Source organism: Protopterus annectens, chromosome 1.part2, assembly GCF_019279795.1.
Source record: "Protopterus annectens isolate FY-2018-M chromosome 1.part2, PAN1.0, whole genome shotgun sequence".
Taxonomy (NCBI): Eukaryota; Metazoa; Chordata; order Ceratodontiformes; family Protopteridae; genus Protopterus; species Protopterus annectens.
In genome coordinates this window covers 325,222,342-325,242,795 of record NC_056727.1, presented here as the reverse complement: position 1 = coordinate 325,242,795, position 20,454 = coordinate 325,222,342, and positions in this window count along the sequence as shown.

The following is a 20,454-nucleotide window of genomic DNA, read 5'->3' as shown; positions in this document are numbered from 1 at the left end:
ACTCCAGGTCCATTTACAGTGAAGGCCTGGGGAGAAAAGCTCCACAGTAAGTAAACATAGTTAAACACATGATACTAATAAAGCATATATACAACAGTAAAATAATATTAACACAGAAACAAATAACATGGTTAAACATAGAGAAATATAACATTTCAAATCAGCAGTATAGATTCCTGAAACTGTAGCAAACTAACAGTAGGTATAGTAGGAATAGGCAGAAGTTTGGAGCGGATGAAAAGAGGGTTATGTAATGCATAGGTTCATAGGTTGGTACTAGGCTATCAGCCCTAGGGCCTATACAAGCCTAGCCATAACAATTCCCTGGCTATTTCTTCCCACATTATTTACTTTCCTGAACCCCTGTCTAGCAGGGCAACTGACGTGATCCCTGGGGTGAATTTCCTTTCTCCCATCCAATCGTCAAGGTTCCTCTTGAAGAGGTCCAAAGAGGCACTCTGCTTGACATGTATGGGCAATCTATTCCAGAGTCTGGGGAGTCTCTGGGTCAGGAACCTATCCCTCCAGCATGTTTTGTTTATTGTGATGACAAGGTTTAGATCCCTGGAGCATGTAGCTCTGAGGGATTGGGATTTCTTTAAGTGTAGCATGTCCAACAGTTCTGGGTTTGACATGGCCTTGTATGTTGAGCAGAGATCGCCTCTGAGTAGACGATATGCGACAGAGTATAGCTGGAGTTTTTTAAGGCGGTCAGCGTAGGGCATCTGCTTTAGGCCTGTGATTCTTTTAGTGCGGTATTTCTGAGGCCTTTCCAGTTGTTGCAGATGTCTTGAGAGGTACACCCCAAATGGGGCGTTGTATTCTATAATGGGTCTAATGAGGGATGAGTAAAGTGGGACAATGACCTCCTTTTTTCTGGATGAAAAGCCCTTCGTGATGAGGTGTGCCACATAGAAGGATTTCCTGACTGTTGTGACGATGTGGTTATTGAAGGTGAGACCACTGTCCACCTGTGTCCCTAAGTCTCTTATCACACTTTCTGTGTTTAGTGTACTGCCACCTATATGGTAATTCATGGATACATGTTTTTCCCAAAGGGGATAACAATACATTTCTTGGCATTGAGCTTGAGCCCATGGCTCTGGCACCAAGCATCTGTTTCTGTAAGGCCCTTTTGTAGAGTATCCACATCATTTGGGGATTCAATAATGGCTCCCAGTTTGCAATCATCTGCAAACTTTGTTAGCCAGAGTCCTTAGTGTTGATCTGTACTTCAGAGAAGTAGATGCCAAACAAGAGCCCCAGGACTGAACCTTGAGGTACTCCACTTGTCACTTGTCTGGAGCTGGATTTGGAGTCGGCTACTTTTACAGTGTGGGTTCTATCAGTAAGCCATTTAGCAACCCATTGGGTGACATAGGGATTAATGCCCAACTTAGTAAGTTTATCTATGATTCCAGAGTGGGGGATGGTGTCAAAGGCCTTGGCAAGGTCTAGATAGGCTGTGTGGACCACCTTACCCTTGTCCATGGCTCTGGAGACTGATTCAAAGAAGTCAATCAGGTTTAGGAGACAAGATCGGCCCTTCACAAACCCAAACTGGGTGGGGTCCAGTGTTTGAAGGTTGCCAATGTCTTTGTTTATAAGTTCCATGATAATATGCTTCATGGCCTTGCAGATAAGGCTTGTCAGACTGATGGGACGGTAGTTTCCGGGATCCAAGGTGGATCCCCCCTTGTGGATTGGGATAACTGTAGCTCTGCGCCACTCAGTGGGCACAAAACCTGAGGTGAGGCTATGATTAAACATGACACTTAGGTGAGATGCCAGTTCATATTGTAGTTCATGTAGTACACAGCCCGGGATGTCATCTGGTCCCATGGATGCTGTATTCTTGGCTTTAGAGAGTGCATTTTGTACCTGTGTGGCCGTTATTACTGGAATTTGGCAATCTTCCAGTATTGAGATGGGCCATTTAGGGGGTGAGAGGGGGGTGAAGTTGGCACTGAATTGATCTGCCAGGATATTGGCAATATCCTTCGGATCAGTATATTTAATGCCATTCTGTTTTAGCTCAGAGCAGATCTGAGCATTGCCATTTAGATTCTTGACATAGTTATAGAATGCTTTGTGGTTGTCTTTGGAATCTTTGGCAATTTTATTTTCGTAACTAGCCTTGGAGGATTTTATGAGGCATCTCAGTTTCTTACTGAGGCTAGTAAGGGAGTTTTTTGCATCCTGGGATTTTACATAGCCAGGAGTTCATCAGGTGTGCTTTAAGTGAGTTTTTGAACTGTGCAGTGGAAGAGGCAAAAGTCAAAGTAGGGGGGAGGTTATTCCAGTTTCTAGCGATGTTATGAGAGAATAATGCTTTCCCTGCAGAGTTGTTTGTCCAAGAGATACAGAGGAGTGATTTGTTAGATGAGCGGAGAGGACGGTTTAACATGTAGTGAGTGAGAAGGTGACTTAGTGCTGGGGTTCTGTCAGGATATTTCACAATATTGTGGCCAATAATTAGTTGTTATTAACTGAGTAGTTGGGGAAGTTCTAGCCACTGAAGTTCCCTTAGAGCCTGACAGTCATGGGTTCTAAAGGTGGAGTTGTTGGCAAACTTGGCAATTTTATTATAACGTGACTCAAGTCTGTCAAGATCCAGTTTTCTGATCTGAGTAAGGATTAGTGTGAATACATTAGAGTGGACAGGACATATCTCCTACTGCTTCTTCATCTCCAGTGTCAGATCATAGGGCTCATGATCTGAAAACTTGAAGCAAGTCTTCAGGCCAGCTAGGACAGTATCCTTAATCTAAATCTAGGCACTGCAGACCTTCCTCATCAGTTTCTTTCCATGTCCTCTAGAAGCTGGTCCAAGGCAGACATGGACAGGATGATGAGGAAGTTCCTCAAGGCCCAGATTCAGATGGGGGTAGTGTCAGCTCCATCCCTTATCAGAACAGTGAGCTACCTGGCCCATACCATTAGAACCCTCAGCTTCAGAGTGACGGGGTTCAGGACTCCTGAAAGTGACCCTGATTAGCCCTTCCCCTATTCTTTCAGAGCAGAGTAGATCTCAGAGCCAGGAGGTCAGTGCCTGATCTGGTGGAATAGTGTTGGCACTGTCCTTGTTGGAACCACCTCTTCCCCTAGGTGTTTCAGCCCTTAACAGCTCAGGTCCAATTCCCTCTGGAGGCCATGGATCCAGAGTGAATTTTGACCATCTCCTGTTCATTGCTTCAGCTCTGAGAGAGGTGGAAAGGGCTTCTGCAGGCCTGTCAGCTTTCCAAGTAGTGAAAAGGGTATTCTTCCTTAGTGGAGAACCATCCTCACATGTTCTGTAGCCTACCCCATACCCCTTTGGGTCATGGTCTTGAACCTACTCATTCTGTCCCAAGTCACCCTGCCCCAAACAGTCTCCAAGATTTTCCTGCCCAGGAAGGATCCCTTCTTCTGATACTTCCCCTGAGTATCCCATGGAGGAAGTGCCCTGAAAGATGTGCAAAAGGAGGCACACGGACTCCCCAATGGAGTCACTAAGTAAAAACACTGACTTTGATGTGGGAGAAGGATCCCCTTAATCCCCACCTGATGACGTCTCCTTTGGAAATATTCTAGACATCCCAAAGCAGAAAGGTGGGTGATCTGTCCAACCCCCTTCTGAGTAATGTGTGTTCTTGGATGCTTTCGGGGTGGGCCCATCTATATCCTGTGTGACCCTCTCCCCAGGCAGATAACCTTGGTGATTTTGTATCTTGCTGGTCATGGAAGGAGCCAGATACCATCAAGCCTATTCCTAAATGGCAATATAGGTTCCTGGTCCCATTGGTTGATAGGAAACATTTGAGTAAGGGTCCCATAGTTGATGCCATTGTGGTGGCAGCGGTCACTAAAAAAGAATTGGCAGAGGAGACTGCCAATGTCCATCCACCTAACAAGGAGTATAGAGTGCTGGACAGGTTTTGAAAGTGCATTTATGCCTCAGCCACTTTTGCACTGCAGTCGTTAAATTATCTGGCTCACTTTACCTGGCTTTCGAGAGATCTGATCAAGGAGTTTTCAGCCTCTCTCTCTGTCTCTGAGTCCATGCTTGTGGAGGAACTTAAGAAACTTACTCCCAAGCTGGACACTCTGTTTATTGCTAATTCCTCAATGAGGCTACTCTCCCATACAGTAGAAGGTACTTGACAACCGGCTGGTTCAGGACTATCGCTAGGGAGACACATCTGGATGAGACTATTTGATTTTGTGGAACCCTTTAAGGCATCCTTTATTAATGACCCTTTTGATGGCTCATCACTGTTTGTGCCATCTGTTAGAGATACACTCACCCACAATGAAAAGGATGGGAAAATCCTTTCTGATGTAGGAATCAAAGTTTCTAAGCCTCAGAGGTCCTTTTGGGGAACCATTGTGGAGGCATGAAAATGTGGTTCCATAAATCCCAAGGGTCTTTCCAAGATCTGTGCGGGGATCCCTCGTCCAGAGACAGAAGAGGAGGGTTTAATGGTAGATGTCATCCTAGAGGCAGAGGGATGACAGACACATTCTCTGACAAGCCTTATCAGTGCTCCTGAAACACTGCCAGACTGTCCATCTCTGGAGGCTGTCAGGGGTCAACTTGCTTTGCACTCAGAAGACTGGACACACCTGACACAAAATTCCTGGGTGCTAAACATAATATCCAGAGGCTACTATATTCCCTTTTTCCTTCCCCCTCCAAAACTAGCAAGAAAGTCTCTGATATGCCACCCAGTCAGAGGGAGCAGGCAGCACAAGAAATTCAATGATTGTAGCAGAAAAAGAATCATTTAAGAGGTCCCAACCAAACAAAGAGGATTTGGAACTTGCTCCCACTTCTTCTTGGTGCCGAAAAAGACAGGAGACCTAAGACCCATACTGGATCTAAGCAAGTTGAATCTTTATGTAAAGCAGTTCAAGGTCCGAATGGTTCTGGTTCAGTCCATTCTACCCCTATCGCACTAGGATGATTGGATGTGCTCAATAGATCTCAAGGATACTTACTATCACATCACAATAGACAGATGCTCCAGGAGATACCTGCCCTTTCAGCTGGGAATCAATCATTTTCAGTTCAGAGCACTGCCTTTTGGGCTCACCAAAGCCCCCCTGCTGTTCACTAAATGCATGGCAGTTGTAGCAGCTCACATGAGGCTCAAAGGATTCTGGGTGTTTCCATAGTTAGATGATTGGCTGCTTACAGCTCCTACGAGGCATCAACTTTTCCAAACCAGAGATAATCTGATTCATCTCTCACACTCCTTGGGCATCGCCATAAATTTAAACAAGTCCAATCTGACTCCAGTGCAGAACATAGAATTCATAGAAACACAGTTGAACATGAGGGATCAAATAGCTTTTCTTCCTCTACACCACATAATGACACTGTAGAATCCAGTTCAGGAACTATTCTACCACCAGTCCCCCCCCCTGCACAGCTAGTTTTACAAGCCCTAGGGTCCATGTCAGAAGTGATTTTGTTAGTCAGTTCTTCTAGCAAGGTTTTCATGCAAATTCTTCAATGGACATTAGCAGTACAAATTCTGTCCTTTCCAATCAGACTAACACCAATCTGCAAACGTCATATCCATTGGTGTATTCAGTCAGACAACCTTTCATTAGGCTGACCCTTTTGGACCCCCCCCCCCAATAGCAACAGTGACCATGGACGCTTCCCAGTTGGCGGGGGTGCATTACAAGGGAAAGATGGTCCAAGGCACATGGCCCCTCGGGAGACCAGAATACATATCAATGTCAACAAGATGAGAGCAGTTCTGCTAATATTGCAAGTTTTTCAGGACACTGTCTCTCTAGGGACTATTGCTATTTACAACAACCACATGTCTATAGTCTGTACATCAACAAGCAAGGAAGAACCTGTTCTTACCAATTGTTCAGGGAGTCCATGAGGGTGTGGGAATGGGCAATATCTTCAGACGGTCTTCTGGTTGCAATGCACATTCTGAGGAAAATGAACAAGCTGGTGGTCAGACTCAGCAGATCTACCCTGATTCCACGAGTGGTCCCTCAAGCAGTCAGTGGCAAACATGATCTTCAGTCTTCAGGGTCAACCTTGCTAACACTAGTTTGCTTTCCCCCTCAACAACAAATTCCATGAGCTCTTCACTCTGATCCCCTGCTCTAGTGCACAATTGGTCCCCAGGTCTCCTGTATGCTTATCCCTCTCTTCCGCTTATCCCAAAATTTCTTCAGAAGGCTAGCAGGCTGAAGAACTCAGTCATCCTCATTGCCCCCTTCTGGCCTCGACAGATTTGGTTCCCCTTCCTTTGATCTCATCTAAAATATCCTCCATGGATACTGGAGCTGAGACAGGAACACCTCTCTCACCTGTAAGGATTGCAGCATCCCAATCTTCAGGCCCTCAAACTGACTGCATGGTTTCTCCAATTCCAAGCATAGGAAGACAACCCAGGCTTGCTTCCCCAGTTCGTAACATCATTCTAGCCTCTCAAAAAGTGTCCACTAAGAAGGACTACACCAGTTAATTGAAAAGATTTGTTGTCTGGGATGCAGGTAAAAATATTGATCCCTTCTCTGCACCTGTCTCAGACATTTTACTTTTTTATTAGTACCCTGTTTAAAGAAGGAGCAAGTTTTTCTTCCATCAAATGTCGACTAGTAGCAATTTCAAATTTTCATGCTAGTACCCAATCTCGATCCTTGTCTACCTTTATACTATGCAGAGCATTTATGAAGGGCACTTTCCTGCTGAGGCCACCCACTAAAGGTCCTTCCCCACCATGGGACCTCACTGTTGTACTGCAGAGTTTAACTCTAGGACCGTTCAAACCAGCAGCTACTTGTGATTTGAAGTTTTTTGTCATGAAAGACAATTCTTTTAGTAGCTATTACTTTGGCAAAGAGAATTTCTGAACTACAAGTGAAAAACCTGCATACATAATTTTTCAGAAAGACACGGTTTCCTCTGTGTATCAATTTCTCTGTTATGCCTAAAGTAGCCATGGAAAACAATATTAACCAATCCATTCAGTTACCCGTATTCTTTGCAAATTTTTTCCAACAAAGGAGAGTATATTCTGCATCTACTTGATAATCATAGACAGTTACATTTTTGTCTACAGAGAAGAAAGCAACATAGGAAGCCAGACCAGTTGTTTATAGCTTTCTCTACTAACATGCTAGGCTGAGCGGTATCTAAAATCACACTGGCAAAATGGATCACTGACTGTAGCACTTTCATTTATTCCCATAGAGGCTTAGAACTGCCTTGACATCCAAGACCACATTCAACTAGCTCTATAGCTACTTCTTCTGCCTTCTCTTCCAGAATTTCCATTGATGATATTTGTGCAGCAGCCACCTGGTCAAACAATCACAATTTTGTTGCAAGCTATAAATTGGATATTGTATCTAGGAGCAGGACTTCCTTTGGCTTGATGTTGCTCCAGTGCATCCTTCCATAAAGGCCATCCAGGAATCATGTTGCTGGGGACCCTCATCCTGTCATGAGGAGCAATGAAGAGGACAACATCATATTAGAAAGTTATGTCTTACCATAACTTGGCATTTGTGTTATCCATCTTCATTCCTCCTCACTTTTCCCACCCAGCCTTCCCCCTCCATTATTCTTCTAGAGGATTTGTGGAAGATGGTGGGACACCCAGGTCCTATATCTGAGCCTCATTTGCCTCTCTGCCTATTCTGTCCTGGTTTTTTGATGGATGGTGAATCAGCAAACCCGGTCTGAGGTGATTGAGTGGGTGTAGTGCAGTTTGGGTAATAGGGAGGAGCCCGAGAATCGGATCCAAGTCTGGAAGATGTGGTCAAGCTGGATCTGAGGATCAGATTTCAGACCCTATCATGAGGAAGAATGAAGATGGACAACACAATTTCCAAGTTATGCTAAGACATACCTTTCTGTTCTGCCATTGCCATTTACTGGATAGTACTGGCAGATTTTACTTCCGAGTGCCATACTTGATCTTAACAATCCAAGCAGGCGGTGCTTAACTATTAAGGTTGGGTCTCGCTCCAGTCTGGCGCTTAACTGATTTGTCTTGTTTCGAATATTGGAGCATAATCAGCACACTCCATGCACTGCACATGCAATAAAGTAGTTATAGAATTGCCATTAAGAAAGCATAGCTAAGGGAATGAAGCACAATAAAGAAAGGAATGCACCTGCAGTGTTTGCAGATTTTGTTTAATATTGTTTGAAGACATTGGTATCCTAACTTTTTCAATATCCCAATCATCCAGACATTTACTGTCAAATGAGAAAGGTTACTTTCAGAACTTGTATCTGTTCCAGTTTCAATGTGACTTGATACTGTGTCATATTATCATCAATATCACATTATCAGTACACCTAAATACTTTTTCTTCATGCAAATCTATGTCTTTGTCTGTGGTAACTATGTATGCCACCGGGCCCAATTCTGACCTGAGCCTAGAGTGAGAGATATTTCCGGCTCGAAGGACCAAACTGTCAAAGGAAAAATATACTTTAAAAATGATCAATACACGGTAGGTTCAGGTTAAGGCACTTTAATCTTGCAGCAAGGAGACAAAAACGTGCTAATACAGAGTTTGTCTAACTAGAATCAGGAAATGCAGGCATTTTTATACATTTTCTAATAAGACATTGCCTACCAAGCTGACGTAGTGAATCACAAGTTTTGTCATCATCATTTCTTAGTGATTGTTTTTACAATATTCTGCTGGTACTATCAATTTTTGTGAGAAATTTCCTAAGAAAAACAATGTGGCCTTGGCATATGCAATGTTACCATTCAAGGTACTATGGCTAATTTAAGCACAAAGCAAGTATAGATTGCAGTTCATTTCTCTAACAGTCCTTTGTCTATGTTATCTCTAACTTCTGCAGCTGTGCATGTTCTCATACTTCGAACAGAGCTGATTGTTTAAAATCATTACATTTACAGAATATATCATTGTTCATTCATTCTTCCTGACCTAGCAGATAATCACCTGTTTCTCAAGTACATTTCCCATAGCCATAAACATGAATATTGCTGTGCTAGCAATTATTAGGTCAGAGGGCACCTTGCAAGTTTCAGAAAGCACACTGCAGTTTCAAAAAGCATCTTTCTAGTCTCATATGAAACTCAACTGTATATAAAAACAGTGCATATAAAATAGAATGAAAAACGTGTTAACTTATTTAGTTTCTAATTAGCATTAAGCATACACACATTAATACATATTTTTCTGGCAGGTTACTATAGAAATGATGTTAAAAATACAGATACATGACTGCCAATACACATAAAAATATTTAATAAGTAGTAGGTAAGCGCTTTCACACATATAATTGTGCTTCTTCAGACCAACAAATGAACAAAAACAGCACGTTATATACAGATTCAAAAAGTCAATAAAACAATCAATGACATCATTAATTGAACTTCATTAAAAATGCTAGATTTAAAAGATCTATTTAAAAAGACTACATGCCTTTAAAACAGACTTGATGGAAACCTTTCCATTCAAGCCTGGAAATTTATCAGCCTGCATGTTTATTATCCAATGTAATTCCTTACTTTCAGTAAAATTTCGTATGTCACCACCCCTGTCATTAACATGAATCAAATCTATTACCATAAATGTAAAAGTATGCAAAGTTCCCATTTCAATAAAGTGCTTGGCTAGTGCATTACGCAGATCCCCTATATTCATACAATATGAGTGTTCCCTCATTCTTTCCATCAGGGACCTATTGGTTTGCCAATATAGAAGCAGGTACAGGCACAGCACCAAGCCAAATAAATTCAATTTCTTGTTCTACAAGTGGCCTGTAAATTAAATCTATACTCATAATTTGTAACTGGATGTCTAAATACTGATGAATTATTAACCAAAGTACAGAAATTGCAACTATTACATCTGTGTGTACCATAGCCCGTATTAGATGATTCAACATACTTGTTTTTATTCTCTTTGTAACACAATTGCCTTTTCAATGACTTCTTATTCTTAAAAACAACATTTGGCTGCACCCCTACTACTTTCTTAATGTCATCATCTATATGTAAAATAGACCAATTTGATCTAACAATATTCAAAATACCTGAGACATCACTCGTATAATGTATTGACAAAGGTACATGTCCTCCCGGGGTACTACTATTTGAGAGTTATTCTGTATAGGGCATTCATTAAAATAAGCCCTACCCCTCCCTTGTCTTTGTATGGATCACACTTACAACAGGGACTCTGTGCCATACCTCTCTCATCCTCTTAGAGCAATAAATCTGGACATAGACTAAAATAAGGGAGGAGCAAAATACCAAAAATAGGGACATATGTGTAGTTCTAAATGCTTACCAGCTGCTCCTGACAGTAAACATTTGCTTCTTAGAACAATCGTTCATTGTGGTTATTGCAGAAACAAGCCACAATGAATGATCATTCTAAAAAAATAAATTAATATAAGGAGTAGTTGGTAATGCCATACCTGTCAACTGTTTAGAGTAATCTGGACAAAGGCTAAAAGAATGGAGGGTGGGGCAAAACAGCAAACATAGGGACAGATGTTTTAGTTATTTGTGGCTACACACTGCTCCATACATTAAACCTTTGCTTTATAGAATGATCGTTCATTGTGGTTACTATAGAAATGAACCTCAATGATCAATCATTCAGACTTTCATCTTTCTTAATGTTCCTGAAAATGTTTGCTGCCTCAGATGCAAAAGAAGTTGGGTCTATATCATGAAATCAACATCTGAAAATGTTCACTCACATTTGTTCGACACAGAAATGTCGAACTCCAACTTTCCCGAATGGCTAAATTACAGATTTCTTTCCCTTGGAAAGAAATTGGTTGGCCATTTTGTTACACCTGCCCTTTCCCCGACTGTAGTGCAGTCTTGAAGTTAGAATATTTAGTTGTTTTTGTGTGGCATTGGTTTTTGGCTGACTGATTTCTTTCCATCTGAAAGAAATCGGTGATTTGGCTGTTCGAGTATGTTTTAGTTCGACATTTTCAAATGTCGAGTTCATGATATAGACCCAAGAAGTTCTTCTGAGTAGTCGGTAACCAGGATGAACTCCATGCCATAACTCTCAGCCACTTATAGCAAGTAATCTGGACAAAGTCTAAAATAAAGGAGGAGCAGAACAACAAAAATAGTGAAAGATTTTAAATACTAGCCGGATAAACTTAGAAAGTTGCTAAAATAACAAGACTCTTGTTAGGTTTGATTTTTCTGAAGGATATGAAATCTGAAACTCAAATGCATGTAATTACATACTGACTTCAAAACCAAAGTTCAGAAGGGAACCACAAAGAAGGATTCTTCTGAAAATCAAAATTTTCATGTAACCATCAGTTTTTAAGCACTTATTAGTAAATCTGCACACGCTTGTAAGTGCTTAACAACTGCTCGTTGCATTGAAACTTTTGTTTTTAAAATGATTACTAACTGTGGTTCCTAGAAAAAGTATATCATTACAAAATAAATCAATAAATAAAACAAGAAGTAAAAAAAACACAGTAAAAGAAGTCAGGATACTAGTGAAAATAGGCAGATTGAACAGCTGTACAGTCATTAACTGTGCAGAGATGATGGGAGGAAAGATGCAGAAAAGTGTAAGTCTGATTCAGATACGAATGTAAAACCAAATTGTTGTTGACAATGGGAGCCAAAACAGGATTGGAATTGAAAAAATACAGGACAATTAAAAGAAAAATAACACTGTGGGTGGGAATGTGAGTGATGTGGTAAAGTGGGCATTAGTTTGGTCAGCTGTAGTCTGGACCCAAATTTTAGACACTGGGATTGTCCCTTACATATTTTGTATTATACTGTGCTATCTTTGTGGTCAATGTTTTGAACTTATGCTTGGTATGTTGAGAACAGTACATAGACTTCTTAGATACTGAGTTTTCATTACATCAAAAGTAAATGTCCTGCAAATTTTGACCGACTTTTTTCATTTCCCATATGATATAGATAACATGACATAAACTGGAGCAACTAAAGTAATATGGTCAAAATCATCAGACCTTCACCAAAACCCTAAGGGTAGTTGAAATCAAAGCGGTTACTACATGAAAGCTTTGTAATGAAATCTCAAGGGGAGTGAGATATGACCATTTATAAATAGGGAGCATATACATGAGTGTGCACTTCTAGTAAGCTGTCTTGAATACTTCTTCAGTATACTGAGTACAGTAGGGGCCTAGATTACTTATCTCACACAGACATACACACACACACACACACACACACACACACACACACACACACACACACACACACACACCCTAAATACAAATGTTTTTCTTGTCACCTATGATAGTCCTCCATTTAGATACATATGCAATGCAATAAAGTACATTTCATGAAGATAAAGGTGTGCATGTGCCTTTACACAAGAACAATCAGCTAAATGCAAATTGGAGCTGCATGTCATGACATTAAGTAAAATTTGTTATAATATATAATACGGTTACAGAAATATGGTCCTTTGTTACTGGTTACTACCAGTAGTCTTTCATTGCCATTTAGGTGAGCTGTGTTTGCCATTTGCTTCAAAATAAACATGTACACTGGGCATTTATCAGTTTGACAAAACTGGAATACATCTGAAGCATACTGTTAGTGCATTCTAATAAAACAAGAATGAAAAATAACACTATTTTGTTACAAAAGTGATACTTCTGTAATTTTACATGTCACAGTAAAGTGCAGATATTTTCTTTGTTCTGACAGGCATGTATTTGAGAGTATGCTGTACGTTTTCTCTAAAAATATATTAGTTTAAACAAAACACAACACCACATATAATGATCACTTCTCTTCAGATTAAAATAAATCAAAACATAAATGTATAATGGTGTGATTTCACATCTATAAAGTATGCATTTCTATATCAAACTGATCTTTTTATTCCTTTCAATTATCTTTTAATTTCTCCAGATATTTTTGGGCTTCTAATACTGTGACACAAATTGATCCCATTCCTAAGTCTGGGTATGATTAAAGTTCTTGAAATTGGTATTGCTTCAGTCTGTGATGTTTGCCAACAGTGCTCTTCTCAGCACCCGCAATGTTCTCAGAATTCCCCCCTCCTGTAGTTCACATGGAGTTACACTTACTGGCAGCATATTTAAGTGTGTTTGAAAATCCTTCTTTATTAGTCCAGTTGTTTCTCCTACTTCTAATAGTTTCTGAGTGTCTTTAGTCTATACTTTTCTAATTTCTGTTTGCATATCCTCATATTTTATGATGATAATTTTCTTGGTATGCAGTTTACTATAATCAGCAGGTGTAGCTGGTTAATCTGTGATTAACATTACTTTAATTTTTTTCTTTGACTACTCTTTCTGGTTTTCTTGCTTTTTCTTTCTTAGCTATTGTTATTGAATGATCCCATGCGTGATCCCATGTGATCAGGATGTCCTCATTTTCTTCCTTTCTTACATTAAGATATAAAAGATACAATTAAAAATGGGAGGAGATACATATTCTGTGTTACAGTACAAACAACATTATCAACAAATGAAATTCAAATCCCATTCAACTCAAAGTTTGAACAATGGTGTAAGTATTCAACATTTACTGAAATGCACACATTGTGTGCAGAATTGTGTTGCTTAAGATTTTTTGCAATGTTTGTTCTTATAGTTGTTTTTGTGGAAGCCATCATTTTTACAAATTTGATATAGATTTTAAATTGTCACAAGTACTTTAAGTGTAATTGCTTTGTGATATGTTATTCAGATTACATTGTTTAAGTGCAGATCATGCTATATGATTATTTATGATGAAGTCTCATCTTTAATTAAAGAGATGGAAATATTCAGATGTTTGTGGTTTATTGGCTCTAATTTTTGAGTCGTGTATTTAGAAGTGTTTTATTTGCACTCATCTTGTATTTATCTTGGATTATTGTATTACTGTATTGTCTATAGAGGTGGACTAGGTAAACCTATGTGAAGTGGTTCTTCCATCTCAGGTAAGCCTGCATTCAGTCTTATGAAGTTGTCAAGCTCCATCGATGCTGAATAAAGTGGTGGCTATTTTTTTACTTGTCGAACTCAAGTGTGCTGTTCATATCTGAATAAGGGCAAAAAACAGGACTGTCAATGGCAAGGAACTAGCTCATAATCCTTCCTATAGCAGACAGTCATTCTCGTGGTTCAAAGAGAGGGGCCCAAGACATAAGGCTAATTTTTTTCCTCTGTGATTTTTGTCCCTATGTCAGCCAATCATCAAGCCTTTTCTCCAGGATTAGGGCAAGAACTATTCAGAGAAAGGGCTCGTTCCAGCAGGCATGAGATTGCAGACTCCCTCACTGGTATCTGTGCAATGAGAATGCTTTGTAATGCCCTAACATCACACCTGGGTTGGGGGATGTGTCCTCTGTGTCATCATGGAGGACAAAAATGCCTTCTCCACATCAGTGCATGCTTCAATACTCCCAGTTTGAAGGCTACCACCAGGCAGTAGCTTGGTGAGTCTAATACCTAACCCACAGGCCATGCATTTTTCAGTGATAAATCTCCAACAAGGGACTATAGTAGTGCACTCCAAGCATCATCCTTTCCTTCCCCAGGATGGGTATGCCATCTTTCCTTGCCATCTCACTCAGATGCCTGAACTGCTAATCAAGTGCAGGTCACCTGGGCCATAGTGAGGGTTTTAGCCCTCTATGCCACTAAAGCTGGCTGAAGTCACAAAATTAACATTAATTATTTGAGAGAGATATTTGTTAAGCCCACCAGTCGATTTAAGGGCCTTAATTCTGAAGGTGGTCACAGTATGAGTAGAGGCAGGCATGCTAATGACTCTTGTGACTATACATTATTGAACTATTGAAAATAAGCTTCTAAAACTAAAAACTTTAATTGGGAAAATATTTCCTCGTGAAACTCATTAAAGCAAAGAGGTTGCCAAAGTACTCTGGATCGCTACATTTCACCACTGACAAGAATTTTCAGAGTATTTTTAGGCCTCACCCAATTATTTTACCATATTGGCTGTGACCTTATGAATATCTTACTATGAAATAAGGAATTGGGAATTAACATATTTGAAGAAGAAACTGAGACAGTACTGTATTGTTCACAAACTTTACTTTTTTCTATGTTTATGAATTAGCTTATGTAAGTCTGAGTAAATTCAAGATAAAGGAAGGAAACATTTTAGGAATAGTGTCTTTTGGCATGCTAGATGTGTTAGCTCTACTCTTTTATTCCTAATAATGAGGACAATAAGATGTTTAGGAGTTATTTGACTGACTGTTCAGGATTTTCTTATGAAGATAGAAACATTTTGCTGTTTAATCCAGTTGGTGCTGATTAACAGTCATTTTATTTTTAATGGGTTCTACTACCAGAAATTTGTTGGAATGAATGTGGGAACTAAAGTAATCCTGCCTTCACAATATGGCTTATGGTGGCATGGTAAAGACAAATTATATATAAGCACAGTTTTAGTGACAGGGATATTCTTATGTTCATTTCATAACTGACTTAAGCATTATTTAGAACAATTCTAAAAAATGAAGTTGATGATTGTATCAATTATATCAATAATGCCGTACCCCTTTTTATTTGGTTCTAATGAAATCTGTAGAAGGATTGTCAGGAAACCAAAACATTCTAAGACGTGTCTACGCACTGCTAGTAGTAACTATTTTTACTTGAAGAAAAGTAGTGTGAAAAGGCATGCTCTGAGACATTTCTAGAATAACCACTTCGAATGAAATTCTCAATTTTAAACTTTGTTCTTCGAAGAACTGATTTTTAGGGAATGGGTACTGCATTAATTCATTGCTGAAGCTGTTAATGATGTTAGTGAACATAGGGACGCTGTTTATATATAAGCCTATATTACTTTGGAGCCATCTAAAGAACATTTAGCATACCAAAATCTAATGATAGGAAAGATTATAGAAGGTCCTGTTAAATCAAATAAAGTGTAGCTGCTGATAGAATTAAGGGCAGTAATGAGCGAGTAACAGATAAAAACCTTAAAGTTAGGAAAATAGTTGAGGGCTGCTCCAGTTTCACAATTAAAAGGTATAGCAACCTAGTTTTCAGAAAATTAAGGTTGGGTACCCCGCACAGTTATTTCTAACTTAAAGGATGGCACATTATCATGCAAAAACGCAATTACTATTGATTTGTTAAAAATGTTCTTCATTTTTAATGTTTCTATGGCATATAATTTTACCACTCCAAGTTGTTTCTCATGTACTTTTGAACATATGGTCTATATTGCCACATGTATATCATGCAAGTCTTTCGTGTTTTGAAGACAATGAGGATTTTTTCCAAACATATGCATGAACATTTACCATCTATCAAGAATGAAATGAGTGCAACTTATTTATTTAGATACAGTTTGTTTATTTAAAAGATCTAAAAAAGGTTTATAAATAGCTGAGCACATTTATTGAAATGCAGCACATGAAAACACACACACAACATGCCATATGTGGCTAGTATAATTAACTTTAATATGCCTTTTCTTCCTTTCTGTGCTCAGAAAAAGGTGCGTGCACCCTAGCCCCACAGCTTTTCTCATTTTTGTGTGAGGTATTTGTCTAAACTGGACAAGTGACTGCAGTCTAATATTCTTTGCTTATTAAAATCACTCTCTGCCCAGCAGAGATTACTAGGCATGAAGAACAAGTTTTGCAACAAAAGTACATATGTCCCCAAATCCCATTGACTTTGCTAATCTTAGTTGAGGTCTCTCTCTCTCTCTCTCTCTCTCTCTCTCTCTCTAAACTGCTGCAAAAGTGATTGCACAATACCATTATTTCCTTATGAAATGAATAATAGACAACAGCAAAGGCAAGTTTCCTTTTGTAGTTATGTTTAAGTTCTCCTTTGATGTTTCCACACTCAGATACCATTTCTATCGGTAACACCTTGAGGTTACAGCCTTGGTAATTATAGCATAAAAGTATTCTTGTCTCAAGTTGATGAGCAGGTGTTGGGTGAGGCAATCAGATTTTCAATGGAAAATATGGAAAAGCAAATTATTGAACATTCTGGCAAATATTTTTTTTCACAATGTTGTATAACTGCACTGCATTTGTTATTGTTGGCTGTTCATGGGTTTGCAATAAACAAAGATTGTACAACCTGTCATTAATAAATTAAAACACTGCTATCATTTAGTATTCATGTATTCTACTCACAGAGGATTCATTTTCTTACCATCTCAAACTCTCTGTACATCACATTAATTATATGCTCATATTTTCTTATATTACCTACTACAAAGGTAATTATTTTTCTCATTATTCATACAGTAAGAGTGCTATAGAAACATTAAAAATGAAGAACATTTTTAAGAAATCAATAGTAATTCCTTTTTTACTAAGCTTTAACTTTGCTACCATAAGCATAGCTAAAGCTGCATTTTACACCCCTCCTTACTGTTTCTTAATTTAGTTTACCCTTCAGATTTCCAACTCCCACTATACTCCTTTGCCTTATCTGCACAGTAGAGAGCTGGACTTAAACTTCACCCCAAGATAAGAAAATGCCGAAAACAAGAAACGCATTAACTTCCTTGCCCTCAACTGCTATGAAGTTAGTAACTTATTTCTAGAATGTGCTCAGAAGACTGCATTCTTGAAACAAAGCTCAAACTGTTTGTCATTTTTTGTAGAATCATAGAACTACCGTTTGTGGTGTTAAGTCTGAGGTGGAGAGAATTTTTTTAGTTGCTAGTGGTGATATGTCCAGATAGTCTGCTAGATAGAATTCTGCTGTATGTCATTGTTTGTTTAGACATTTACTTTAGATTTTCTTTGGGTAATTTTAAAGGTGCTTGTATATTTCATTTTAAAAAGGACATTGCTTAACTGTATATATATATTCCAAGTAATGATATGTATAATCCAGCATGAAATGCTTATGGTCGAAGATTTATTTATTAGCTTAACGGCTTGTGTATTGAGATCAAGATTCAAAGGATAGGGGAATGAAATTCAGAAATGAAGGCACATTGGATGAAAGTGAGTACAGATAAGACAATTGTAATGATATCAAATGGAGGAAATCAGAAAAACCTGAGAACAGAGCTAGGAGAGAAAGTAGTGGAACAGGTAAATAGCGTCAGGTATCTGGGAGGGGTGGCTGAGGAGAAGGGAAGTCTGAATAATGAGGTCAAAGCTAGAATAAGCAGGGCTGCAGCTGTGACACAGTGTTAGGTATAGTGTATGACATAAGAATGCCAAAAAGCTGAAAAGTAAGGTGTACAAAAAGTGGTGCAACCTGTCTTTTACTATATGGTAAGAGACCTTGGTGATAAAGGCAGAGCAGTTGAAACACCTAGAGGTGATGGAGATAAAGTGCCTAAGATGGATGGTAGGATGCATACTGTGGGACAGATGAAAAAATAAGGACATAAGAGCAGAAGCCAAAGTAGCTCCTATTGCAGAAATGGTCAAAGAGAAGAGATTATAGTGGTTCAGGCTTTTACCTCATAAATGGATTTGGGTGATTTGATCAGGGTCCAGAATTCCCTGTTAAGTTTAGCAAGAGCTTTTTTTTCTTTTTTGCAGCTTAAGAGTTACATTTATTTTTACATGCAAGTTTTTTGTTGTTTGTTTTATTATAGAGCCTGTTTATATTTGAGTTCCATTGCAAGGGTTTATTTTTGAATTTGGCATTGGTTTTATTTTAGAGGGAAACAGATGCAGCTATTCACTGGTGCATAGAATATGGCAGTAAAGGATTTCTCATAAGCAGAGGGGTCATGAATATGGAAGAAGTTGTTGAATTTAGCCAAGTTATCACTAAGTTTTGGTAGATTAGCCTTGGCATAATTTCTGAAAACTGAGGTATTGGAGGATACTTCTGTCTTCAGTCTTAAATGAATGTGATTGCTTTGTGGTTCAATTTGACCAAGGAAGGAGTAATATTTGGTAGGGAGATGTCCCATACTAGTGAGGACCAAGTCCAGGATTTCATTATCCCCGGTTGGGGTTTGGACTAACTAGTCCAGCAAGTTTGTATTGCTAAAGTCCAGGATTTTCTGGGCATAGATGTTAGAGAATGTATATGTCTCTCATTTATTGGAGGAGTAGTTGAAGTCCCCTAGGAGAATGGTGTTTCACTTAATGCATAGTGACTTCATACTAGATAGGTAGGAGTTATAGACTGAGGGGGACACAGAGAGGGGCCTATAGTTAGCCATCATGTGGTAGTGGAACTTGTGAATTGTAAGCTGGACATGGAGAAGTTACAGAATGTTATTTTATCTAATTAGTTTAAGGATGATGTGTTTTTTTTTTGTTACAAATATGGAAACACTGTCATCTTTAGAGCTATCATCTAGTGCAGTGAGCCTAAACATGTGGTAGGCATTGAAACCCAGCACTGATGGGGTGGTCTCAATGGTCTTGAACCAGGTGTCTGTAACAAAGCATATATCAATGGTTTCCAGGGCAAGGAGTGTTTCTAGGAAGTGGAGTTTTTTTGTTAAGGCTCCTAGCACTGAACAGCAAAGCATTTATGTTCTCTAGATTTGTTTTGTTATGTTGGAAACTTTTAAAAAATGATGTTTCCTGAAAAAAGCAATATGGGTGGACAAAATTTAACCTAATATATGAACGCCTTGGGGGATAGGTGTAGACCATCACTGACAACGCATTTAGGACTGTCTACCATCTCACTCCAGGCTAATACACACACACACACACACACACACACACACACACACACACACACACACACACATATATATATATATATATATATATATATATATATATAGAGAGAGAGAGAGAGATGTATATGTATATATACTGTGGATATAAAAAGTGTACAACCGCTGTTAAAATGCTAGGTTTTTGTAATATAAAAAATGAGACCACAATAAATCATTTCAAAACTTTTCTGTAGGTGGCCACGGTGGTGCAGCAGTTAGCATTGCTGCCTCACAGCAAGAGGTTCTCCGGTTCGATCCTCAGCTGGGGTGCCTTCTGTGTGGAGTCTGCATGCCCTCCCTGTAGTCACGTGGGTTTCCTCCGGGTGCTCTGGTTTCCTCCCAAAGACATGCTGTAGTTGGACTGGATACTCTAAATTGGCCCTAGGCATGCGTGTGTGTGCCTTCTGTGGAAGGTTGGGCACCAGGCTGGCAATTCGACACTGTAAAACTCCACTGCCAATCATGAGCAGACAGGTGATCTGTTGTGGAAACCCCTAACTGGGAAAAGCCAAAAGAAGAAGAATGTGATCTGTATAATTCAACTAAAAAAACAAACAAATATGTCAGAGGAAAAAATATGAAAAATAAAAAACATACAAAAAGTAGGTTGCATAAGTGTGCATACCCTTAAACTAATACTTTGCTGAAGCACCTTTTGAATTAATTACAGCATTTAGACTTCTTGGGTACATCCCTGCCATCAATTAAAGAGACTCTGATTAACCCCAAATAAAATTCAGCTGTCCTAGTAGGATTTTCCTGACATTTACTCAGTTCCCTGCTACTGCAA